The sequence below is a fragment of the Vigna angularis genome, chromosome 2 (genome assembly GCF_016808095.1).
Source record: "Vigna angularis cultivar LongXiaoDou No.4 chromosome 2, ASM1680809v1, whole genome shotgun sequence".
Lineage (NCBI taxonomy): Eukaryota > Viridiplantae > Streptophyta > Magnoliopsida > Fabales > Fabaceae > Vigna > Vigna angularis.
The window spans coordinates 29,139,665-29,152,205 of record NC_068971.1 but is presented as its reverse complement, the minus strand read 5'-3'; positions in this window follow the sequence as shown (position 1 = coordinate 29,152,205).

The window sequence follows — 12,541 nt, the reverse complement described above, 5'->3', positions numbered from 1 at the left end:
AATATCTCGTTTCGGTAATTTGTTCTGAAAATTCTGTTTCACAAAATTTCGTTCCAAAAACTTTATTTCGAAAGTTTCAAAAATAAAAAATAAAATGACATTTTCAAAAATTGATGGGTGCGGAAAGAAATTGATGGATGCAAGAAGCAATTACGTATTTGGTCATTCTAGTCCATGATTCGTCCTAACCTATAAGAATTTAGCAAATATTTGATCTTGTGAATCTTTTTAATAACTTTTTTTTTTCTTGTAGATTTTTTTAGTCCCAACTTACATGCGTTAGAGCTAAATTCCACTATATGAACTTATTTGATAGGTCTACTTCAAATTCCATTATATGGACTTATTTGATAGATCTACTAATCATTTTGATTTCGTTTATTCATCAAAAGTGTTCCTTCATATTCTCATTATAGTCATTTTTTATCATTGGCCAAAAACATTTATGATAAACTCTAATCACTCAAGTTATTTAAACAAAACAAAATTCTCTTCTTCAATTCTAATAAAAGAAATATAAGTGGACAAACATTATTTTATGATTACTTATTACCACGATTTTAATCCACTCAACATAAACATAATAAGTGATGTAATAATATTTTTTTTTAATAAATTACAAAATATACTATGACAATTTTAATTTCATTTGTTATAAAAAGTGACACACTGACCTTTTTTTCTAATAAATTACAAAACATTCTATGATCACGGTAGATTCACCTGTTCTAAAACGTGGTAACATTTTGTTAACAAATTACAAAATATATTATGATGTTCTAAAATCACCGTCATAACATGTGATGTAATGATATTTTTGTAATAAATTACAAATACTTATTGAACTCTTTTCCATGTACCTCCTAATTCTCACCTTGTATCTCCAAAGTATCTATAACAGCCTTCTAAAAATTTGCACAGCTCCACACATTACAGAAAAAAAAATTACTTTCAATCAAGTTTTAAAGATTACAAAAGGGTGTCTCTCCTTTTATAGGTGAAGGAGAAGGCTAGAGTACATGAAATATTTAGGAATCTTTCCATCATTTAATAAGGAGTCTCGTCATTAAATGAGGAGTTTAAGCATTAAATAAGAAGTCTAAGCATTAAATGAGGAGCCTAAACATTAAATGTGAGGAACCTTATTCTTTGATAGGGGGGCTATGAAAAGCTGAACCCATATTTCACAAATGAGTTTTTGATGATGACAACATAAATGTTTTATAGTTTCTTGCACATGACAAAACTATTGCTTGATTATATTTGTAATTGTGCTTGAACTATCTTTCATGAGTATTCATTGTTTATAAATGAATCTTTAATTAAAACACTTTGCACATTGCATATCTGTATGAATTAATCGATTATACAATTTGCATAATCTGTTACAATTCATCAGATATCAATACATGCTTAATAGTGGCAAAACATCAAGTTTTAACCGATTACATTATGGGTATAATCGATTAAAACTCGTAGTTATGCATGCACATGTTTATTGAGTGCATTAATGTGTTTTGAATGAAAAAATTTTCAAAAATGCTTACGTATGGAACTTAACCGATCACATTAATTTCTTTCTTAATCGGTTAAATTTTATTTTGAATGAAACCTTTTTCAAGAATAGTCATAACTGTCATAACGATTATATTTTTAAATATTGTGGCTTACATGATTTAAGTAATCGATTACATGCTCTTGTTAGTATGTTAAATGATGTGAAATGTAAATCTATTAATGCAGAAGGAATTGCTTAACCGATTACATTATTTGAGTAATCAATTAAATTGCGTCAGACATGAAAAAATCTATAAATAGACGCATTGCTCTCTGTATTCAAGAACTTTAATGTAGCATCCCATACACCCTTGTCCACTGCTTCCAAGGAAATCTTCATCCCGATTTTCCAAAAACGGTAATTCTCTCCCAGAAATAGTGGTGGCCTATTTGTGGATGTCCCTTCTTCAAATGTCTGAGATATGTTGGTCATTTGGGACTTTTTAATCGATTACACATAAAAGTTAACCGATTAAAATTATAGTAATTTTCAAATTCCTAGGTCTTATACCAATTGTTAAAAAAGTTATGCCTTGTATCTCAAACCAAGAGGGGGTGAATAGGATTTTGCCTTAAAAAATTGTTCTTTTCAAAAGCTTTGCAAAATCTTTGGTTTTCTTGAAATCAATAAAACAAGTATGATGAATTCAACAATAAAAGAGAAAGGAGAGAAAGATCAACACAATAATATATATTGGTTTGGCTAAGCCTACTTCCAGTCTTCCTCCAACAACCTTAGTTGAAGGGATTCCACTATAATGATAGAGTTACAAGAATACAGAGATATGCCATCTCAATGTACTTCTCACCCCACTCAAAATCACTATACCAACAAGATGTGAATACCCTCACAATCTTACCAAAGCAGAGAACACTCAACTCTCTAAACACCTTGAGAACAAGCCCAAATCTCAATGAGAACACCACGACTCTCTCCCCTTGGCAAACCTACACAGGAACACAATCCACAAATTACAAATGACGAAACTGATCTTCACAACAACACTTCAATAGTGCATATATGATTATAACACTTTAGCTCAGTTTTCTTAAAAGAATCTTGATGTATAAACCCAAATTTGATCCTTGATCCTTCAAGATAGTTCTTGGACGTTCAATACTCAATCAAAATGTTAGTTATGAAATTGATAGCTTAAAAGATTAGTTTGAAATAACGCACAACACAATTATATATGGGATTTATAAATCTTGACTAAATTTAATCGATTACATAATTTATGTAATTTGTTAAGCTTTTTTTCCTGTTTTAACAAATTTGCTTTTGTTTAAGTTTTAACAGATTATACAATGCATGCAATAGATTAAACAATTCATACAAGCCAATAATAAATTCATATGACCGTTAGAAACAATTAAGGCTTTAAATGAGATTGATTTTCACAAGATAAACTTATTTAACCGATTAGGAAACTTATGTAATCGATTATGTTCAACACTTAAGCAAAATTTCAAATCAATTTTCATTCTAAACAGATCAATGCACTTATCAAACATATATTGGCATAACAACGTGTTTTAATCGATTATACAACTTATGCAATCGATTACTACACAATTTTTTGCCCTTGTTAAGCATATCATGATATCTGGAGAAATATATTAGATTATATACTTTGCTTAATCGATTATTTCAACAAGAGATGTAATGTTCAGTCTATTTAAACTCATGATTCATTTGCAAACAATGAATGCATATATTAAGTGTCTTAAGCACAAACACAATAAAGATAAATCAATTTTTATGTCATTTATTGCGCAAGAAACCATAAAGCATTTTCTTGTTCATCATAAAAAAACTTAGGTATTTAGGGTAGATATGGCTCCCCCTATCAACATAGATAAAGCCTTATGATTGGCCGAGGTTTGGGGAAGCATACCTTTGTTTGTTTATGTTTGTATGTTATATGTGTTCTGGATTATCTTGATTTGTAATCCTTGTTTTGATACATGTGTATATTATTATGATTATTTGTCGTAATTATGGGGTAAGAGTTTGTGTATGAATTGGTATAGGGTTTATATAATATTTGTGATGAGTTTTTCCTATGAATGTATTATGTATGTTTTGTTGGGTTATCCCAACAAAGGATTTGATGCTAAGGGAGAACCAAGTTATGATACTTGGGGGTTTCCATGCAAATATATGTTGTACGTGTTTGGTTATTGGACTCCCTTCCTATGTGAAGAATATGTTACCAATGAGAAACATTGATGCTTTGAAGAATATGTTACCAATGAGAAACATTGATGCTTTGAAGAATATGTTACCAATGAGAAACATTTGTATAGGAGTTATCTTTCAATTGGCACTTAGAAGTCTTATAACTTATTTTTTGCAGCAATAATCGATTATCATAGGGGATAATCGATTATCACAAGAAAAATAAAAAAAGGCTTTGTCTCTGTAATAATCAATTATCACTAAGGTTAATCGATTATCTCTGCAAGTTTTAATATTGTCCAGGGTTCGGCAATAATCGATTATCACTAAGAATAATCGATTACCAATTTTTCTAAAACCCATGACGGCCTAAAATAATTGATTATCATTTATGACAATCCATAATCTCTTGCAGTTGGGAGTTGTCTTCTCATTTTCTAACCCTTGGCCTATAAATAGAAGCCTCTTAAACCTTTTACAGGTTACCTAAACTCTAGAGAGTGCAAAATTTGTTCTGAGGAATGTAAGACCCTAGAACCTCAAGAATTTACCGAGTTGTAAAAAGTTCAAGTTATAATGTAAAATAGAATGTTGTCAAAGTTTGACATGGTTTACTATTTTAATTATAACTTTTTGTAGAAAATATCAATTGAGTTGATTCTTTTTTTGATTGGATAGTAGACCTAAAGAGCTTTGATTTGAGTACTCATACGCGTATTTTCGACTTCGGGAAGGGGGTCAACCGGACGGTCAAAGTTACGACAATTGTGCTGCTGGGGGGACTTGCGCCTAGCCCCCTATTCCCAGGGGCGCCCTAGCGCGAGCATTATCAGTTTTCACGTTTTCAAATCTGAAACACGTGGGGATTGCGTGAAAAGTTGGAGAATATGCTCCAGACCCATAATGTTGGTCCCTTGGGTCGGAGAGGAGCGTGAGCAGACCTCCTTTCCAATTTTTAAGTGCTTCTTAGTGGATTAAGGGGCCATGGTGTCTCTGAGGCAGATCTACATGTGTGGGAAAAGGAGGAAATGGGTTCTGCACTTGTGGGAGTGAAGTCATTGCTGCAAAATCCGTGAGAGAGGTGAAGTTGAGAGCTTTTGGAGTTGCAAGGAGGCCAAGGTGCTGCAAGTCTTGTGGAGATGGATTCAAGGTTTACAAACGAAGTCTTCAAGAGGTAAGAGGTTTAACTTAGGATATAACATAGTGTATGATGGGTAGAAAGTAAGGGGAGCTAGAGTTTGGTTAAAATTTGTTGTATGCTATGTATGATGTTTTGCAAGAATTACGCTTGTTGATGTAGGTTGCAAACTGGTTTAAGGGTTTTAAAGGATAGAAATGAAATTGGGCAACTTGTAGAAGTGAATTTGAATTTTTAAAGTGTCAAAAGTGGTTTGATACACCTAGTCTTGGATTTAGTGATCAAATGGATGTTTGTTTTAACTTATAAACGTGTTTTTCCATCAATACAAATATGTAAAGAACCCCTTTAGTCATTAAAACAGGTTCCATGTGCATCAAAAGTCAAATTTCATGGTTGTTGTCAACTGGTATGGGGCTGGGCGCCCTCTGGTTCACCCCGAGCGCCCCTGGGCGCACCAGCACGTTGTTGTCTTTGTTTTTGATAGTTTTTGGGGTTCCGGATGTCCATTTTGGACGTTCCTTAGGTCGTTTTAGGGGTTTTGAACCTGTCTGGAACTGTTGGTGATGGTTTCAAAGCCATTTTCTTTGTCTAAGTATGAGTTACGGGGTTTTGTGTTGTTTAGTGGTTCTCTTGGGACTATTATTGTCTGGTAATGTGTATTGGATTGATTAATGTTGTTTGCTTAACAGATTGTCATGTACGGTTATGTATGAGACTTGGGTGATTGGAAAGAACATGGTTGTGAACTATAATGATGTATTTGAGTATGAATTGGACATCTCAGGGTGAGATGATTGGAAGTGGTTGTGCGAGGTGTTCGCAGAAAGTGGCGCACAGCCCCCTTCTGTTGCGCCCAGGCGTGAGGTACTTTCCGTTGTTCCTTCAAAACACTTGCTTTTGTGGGTCTATGTGGTTGTTGAAAAACAGTGACGAAGAATGAAAGTTTGGGGTCTTGAGTGGAAGAAGAACATGAAGGAAGAATTATGAAAGTGGAAGGTGAAGATGGGCACATTACAATAGAGTCAAGGAGAAGTAATGAGAGTCTTGGGGTAGGAGTTGAGAAAGAAAGGAATAGAGTAGAGTCTTGGAGTTGACTTGGAATGTTATGGAAATGAAGAAAAAAAGAGAATAGTGAAATGAAAATTGTAGTGTTTAGGTGTGTGGAGAAGGGGTTACATGGATGGGACGTAAATAAGGTGAGGAATGAGTGTGAAGTTGGGATTGAAAAGTCAAGGAGAGATTAAACAAATTAGAAGTGAGTGTTGGTGGAAGGTTGGTTAATTAAAGAAAAGATAGGAGAAGAAAGTGGAGTGTCGTAAGTGGTGGAAGAAATGAAGAGAGGAAAACAAGGAGAAAGTGGTGTATAATATGGTGGGGTCTTGAGTGTTGGTGGATTTAATTTAAGAAAAAAAAAGGTAAGGTGGGTTGGGTGAAGAAGAGTGGTTACGTAACTTTGGTGTGAGGAAGAAATTGTTTGGTTTGAAAAGTCAAATAAACTGGGTAGTGGGATCCATGGTTTTATGAGAAAAGATGAGTGAATGAAATTTATGTATTGAAAACAAAAGAGAAAGAGAAAGAAGTGAAGGGTTACGTAAATAGAGAAAGAGAGAGTTGGTAAGAAATGAGTAGTTTCATATAGGACCTACTTGGAAGTAAGAGAAAATGTAATTTAATGGTTTTGGGGTTCACTTGAAGAGTTAGATGTAGAAGGGAGGGTGTTTAGAGTAAAAATGGGTGTATTGAAATTAGGTGTTTTCTTTGTCAGAGCGGCTGCAGCGGATGGGTTAGCGTGGAATAACAAACCAAGAGGGTTTTTAATACTAACGTGTGCCTTTTAATTTCTACTCAATTAAACTTACTTAGCAATTAATAAAGACCAATAAAGCGAGAGTAAGGTTGAGAGAAATTTGCAGAGATGATTTTATCTTGGTTCGGATCTTACCAATCCTACGTCCAGTCGCTTATCTCAAACAAGATAAACCTTTTTCACTAACACAAAACAATTACAAATTACAATCACAAAGAAACACAATTTGGAAAAGTTTAGAAACCACCTCTCTTGATACCACAAGAGATGAACCTGCACCTCCTTTGAGTCTTCACAAAGGATGAACACATCCTCCGAATACTTCACGAAGGATGAACACCTCCTCCGAATACTTCACGAAGGATGATTCTCTTCCGAACACCTCCTTAGACACACCAAGGATGAACCGGCTATTTCCTCTGTCACCGTAGCAACACTTCACCAGCTCCACAGACACGAGTTTCACAAGCCGAACAAGAACACACAAGTCTCAAGAATTTATGAGTATTTGAGCACAAGGGAAGAGTTTCTGTTGTTGTTAATCTTGAGAGGAAATGAGAGTCTATTTATAGACTCATCCAAAGGCTCTTCCATTTTTCGTTTTCAGCCTTTCTGATTGTGTTAATCGATTAACTTAAGTGGTTAATCGATTAACGCACCAACGGATAGTCCAACGGCTCTAAAAACGGCTAGTTTTTCAAACGGTCACTTTGCTAATCGATTAACAGCCCATGCTGTTCTTCTCCATTCGTCTCTGGAATAATTGATTACTGACCTCTTTTAATCGATTAGCACTGCACAGTTTTTGCTCTTGGTACATTTTTACATCACTTTTCAATGCATACATAAAACCACTAATACTCTAAGTCCTAGACACCAAACTACAATTATTACAAAAGCTTTCCATAGCAATACAAGTCTTCATAACATCTTGAATCTTGATTTCTTCTTGACTTGATTTGTGCATCATCAAAACTTCATCTTCATCATTTTGCTAACATTCTCCCCCTTTTTTATGATGATCAAAAACTCCTTTGATTTAAAGCTTTTAGTAATAATCTGGATAAAACACAACTTATGGAAGAAAAAGTGCATTAGAGAATAAACACAAATAAGCAAATAAGCTTTAAACATTTTCTCCCCCTTTTTGATCATAATTAAAAAGTTGTGTTTGATGTTCTCCCCCTAAGATAATACTCCCCCTTAATAAAGGCATGAAAGCATATGAGCTAAAAAATGTTTCAAATTTAAAGATTCATTCAAACATACACAATAGGATATTTAAAGCAAATAATTTTAGGATAAAGAACTTATAAACCATTGTTTAGATCTTCATATTGAGGATTGTCATCATTCTTCGCTTCATTTGTTGTCTTCTACAAATCTTCATCATTGCCTGCATGTAATTCAACTGACTCAAGAGGTTTTGCCTCAAGGTCTACAATTTCATCAAAGACAACATGCACACATAAAATTTTTTCCGACTTAAAACTATATATGCTTTATACATTAGAAGATATCCAAAAAATAGTTTTACCGATCTTGGAATAAAAATTTTCTTAAATTTTGTTTTAAAGAAATTTTAAATATTAAAAAATAGGTACCCAACTATTTTGTATGGGTCCTTTGGGTTAGTTTGAAAAATTGAAATCATTTTACAACCCAAATATATCTACCACTTGGAACACCATAATGCTTAACTTTACATTTATTTGAAGTATGACCCTTTTTCATACAATAAAAGCATGATACAACATTTGTGTTCCTATAAGTTGTTCCTTTTTCTACCCAAATTCTACGGGTTCTATGATTATGTTTATTTTTAATTCTAGGAACATACTTATTTTTAACAACCTTATTTTCATTTTTTTTACTACATTCTCCTGAGGTTGTTTGTTCTAGTAGTTTCTTAAGATTTTCACAAGAAGCACATTCATCACTACTAGTAAATTTACCCTTTTCAAAAAATAAAACTTTATTTTTCAAATCTTTATTTTCTTCAAAAATATTTTCAAAATTTAATTTTAAATTTTTATTTTCTTCAAAAATATTTTCAAAATTTAATTTTAAATTTTTGAAATCCTTTTTCAATTTCTTATGAGCTTTATCTAATTTTTCAGATTCTACTATTAAAGCAGCATAAGTTTCATGCAATTCATCTTCACTAATTTGACTATAATTACCAGAATCGCTAGATGTACTTACTTGGCTTCCAGCGTCGTTGTTCACCACTAAACAGATGTTTGCTTCTTCATTAGATTCGCTCAAATCGGAAATTGTTTCGTTGTCATCGTCCCATGCGATGTAGACTTTCTTTTTCTTTTGATTTGAGCAGTCTGCTTTTAGATGCCCCTTTTCTCCACAACCGTAGCATCGGTAATTTGAGGAAGATACTGGATTATCATTCTTTTCGTATTTTAATCTTCCTTTGTCTTTTGATTTCATGAACCTGTTGAGCCTTTTTATCATGAGTCTCAAATTTTCTTCATCTTCTTCATCTTCATCTTCCATTTTGCTCTTGCTCCTTTCTACCTCAGATTTTAAGGCTAGACTCTTTTTCTTAGTTTTTGTTTTTGCTTCTTCTTCATCTAGTCTTCCGAGGTCAAGTTCATGTTCCCTCAACTTTCCAAAAAGTGCCGCCATAGTCATGGTGTTGAGATTTTGTGACTCCGAGATTGCAGTCACCTTTGGTTGCCACGACCTGTCTAAAGACTTCAAGATTTTAATGTTAAGTTCATCGGTATCAAATGACTTACCCAGTCCAATGAGATGATTGACAATGTTGGTGAAGCGTTTTTGAACGTCTGAAATTGTTTCTCCTTGCTTCATCTGGAACATTTCATATTCTTGGATTAAGGAGTTCTTCCTTGCCCTCTTTACATCATATGTTCCTTCATGCGTCACTCTGAGTACGTCCCACATTTCTTGAGCAGTTTTGCAGACAGAGACCCTGTAGAACTCATCAACAGTCAATGATGATGCAATGATATTCCGGGCTTTTACATCATTCTGAGATCTTCTCTTTTCTTCAATGGTCCATTGATCACGGGGCTTTGGTTCCTGTGTATTGTCAGTAGGAACAGAAAAGCCAGACGCAATAACATCCCAAATATCACAATTAATATATTCAATAAATATTTGCATTCTTACCTTCCAGAATGCATAGTTCTCACCTGTGAATAGTGGGGGTCTATTGATTGATGCACCCTCTGCAAAGGTTTGATGTGATCCTGCCATTTGAATGACTATCAAAGCAAGCTCTGATACCAATTGTCAGAGCGGCTGCAGCGGATGGGTTAGCGTGGAATAACAAACCAAGAGGGTTTTTAATACTAACGTGTGCCTTTTAATTTCTACTCAATTAAACTTACTTAGCAATTAATAAAGACAAATAAAGTGAGAGTAAGGTTGAGAGAAATTTGCACAGATGATTTTATCCTGGTTCGGATCTTACCAATCCTACGTCCAGTCGCTTATCTCAAACAAGATAAACCTTTTTCACTAACACAAAACAATTACAAATTACAATCACAAAGAAACACAATTTGGAAAAGTTTAGAAACCACCTCTCTTGATACCACAAGAGATGAACCTACACCTCCTTTGAGTCTTCACAAAGGATGAACACCTCCTCCGAATACTTCACGAAGGATGATTCTCTTCCGAACACCTCCTTAGACACACCAAGGATGAACCGGCTATTTCCTCTGTCACCCTAGCAACACTTCACCAGCTCCACAGACACGAGTTTCACAAGCCGAACAAGAACACACAAGTCTCAAGAATTTATGAGTATTTGAGCACAAGGGAAGAGTTTCTGTTGTTGTTAATCTTGAGAGGAAATGAGAGTCTATTTATAGACTCATCCAAAGGCTCTTCCATTTTTCGTTTTCAGCCTTTCTGACTGTGTTAATCGATTAACTTAAGTGGTTAATCGATTAACGCACCAACGGATAGTCCAACGGCTCTAAAAACGGCTAGTTTTTCAAACGGTCACTTTGCTAATCGATTAACAGCCCATGCTAATCGATTAGCGCTAATCGATTAATAGCCCATGCTAATCGATTAGCGCTAATCGATTAACAGCCCTTGTTAATCGATTAGCATGCAATGCTGTTCTTCTCCATTTGTCTCTGGAATAATCGATTACTGACCTCTGTTAATCGATTAGCACTGCACAGTTTTTGCTCTTGGTACATTTTTATATCACTTTCCAATGCATACATAAAACCACTAATACTCTAAGTCCTAGACACCAAACTACAATTATTACAAAAGCTTTCCATAGCAATACAAGTCTTCATAACATCTTGAATCTTGATTTCTTCTTGACTTGATTTGTACATCATCAAAACTTCATCTTCATCATTTTGCTAACATTCTTTGGTGTTGGGAATTTATTAAAAAAGTGGGGGTGCACTAGAAATGTTGTTCTAGTTTATGAAGTGTGAAATTAGTAATTTCAGAGGGGTGCGGCAGTAGCATAAATAATTAAATTAAGTTATTTAATTATTTGTTAGTCAATGAATTTAGTTGACTTTATATATGATGGTGATGGTTGTGATGGTAAAATTGTGAGAGCAAGCGTTCTGTCATTTCCCTAGAATTTTGTTGAATCGATGGTGTTCGTATTGCGATACGATAATGTGTTGAGTCTCTACGGAGACTGAGGTTCGAGTGTGATGGTTGTGATGGTAAAATTGTGAGAGTAAGTGTTCTTTCATTTCCTTATAATTTTGTTGAATCGATGGTGTTCGTATTGCGATACGATAGTGTGTTGAGTCTCTGCGGAGACTAAGATTCGAGTGTCACCCTTTCCTCGTGTGCGGGGACTAGAGAGGGTTGGATGTCTCGCCCAATGACTTCGGCTCATGTGAGTATAGTGCTCGGTGGGTGCGCCTAGCCGAAGTTTTTACTCATAATTCCTTGAGGAGTCGGGGAGATAGGTCTGAAGTTGCGATGGAAGACGACTCGAATCGCCCTGTTTTGCGAAACAGGTTTGGTACGACAAAATTCAAGGAAACAACATAAGCTTGAGTAAACGATTGAGTCGTGAGTTTAATACTGTGATGTATTGTAATATTGTGACTTGATAGTCTGAGTAGTGATGATCTGAGTTATTAATATTGTGACTTTGATAGTCTGAGTGATGATGATATGAGTTATGAGTTGAATATTGCGTTGTAATGTAAGGTTGTGACTAGGAAAATCTAAGTTGTGATATTTTGATAATGAAATTATATGCTATGTTAGGTTCTTCATTACTCACCTTGAAATGTTGTGGTTGTGGTTTCCACCTACGATGATCATACTTGTACGGGAGTAGATGGCGTTGCAGATGAGGCAGAGATGAAGTAGCACGACGAGAGTTATGGAAAATACTATGGGGAATTTATCATGTTTTAAAGTAATTTTATGTTTTTGAATAATGAATTTGATATTTGTAAGGTTTTAACCTTATGTTGGAAGACGCCTAGACTTTTGATGTTTAGTTTCCGCGATGTTAATCTAAAAAAAAAAACTGGCGTAAAATTTTGGATTTTGTTATTTTCTAGTGGTACTCCGTAAGGGGTGTTACAAGGAAGTTCTTAAATTTAAGTCTTAGCTTGATCAAGTCTTGAGAAAGGAGAAGCTTGTGTTAGAGAATTTTCATCTTCTTAGTTCTAATTTATAAGCATTATGCTTAGTTAGTTTGGCTTATTGAAAACCCTATTTGGTCTTTTTATCGGAGACTCTTTTGCACCCTATTATTGTGGGTATAACATGTCAATGATTGGATTTGGATTATTCAACTGATGTATTATGTGTTTGAGTAAGTTTACATGGGTATGTGATGCTTGAATGCATGTATGAT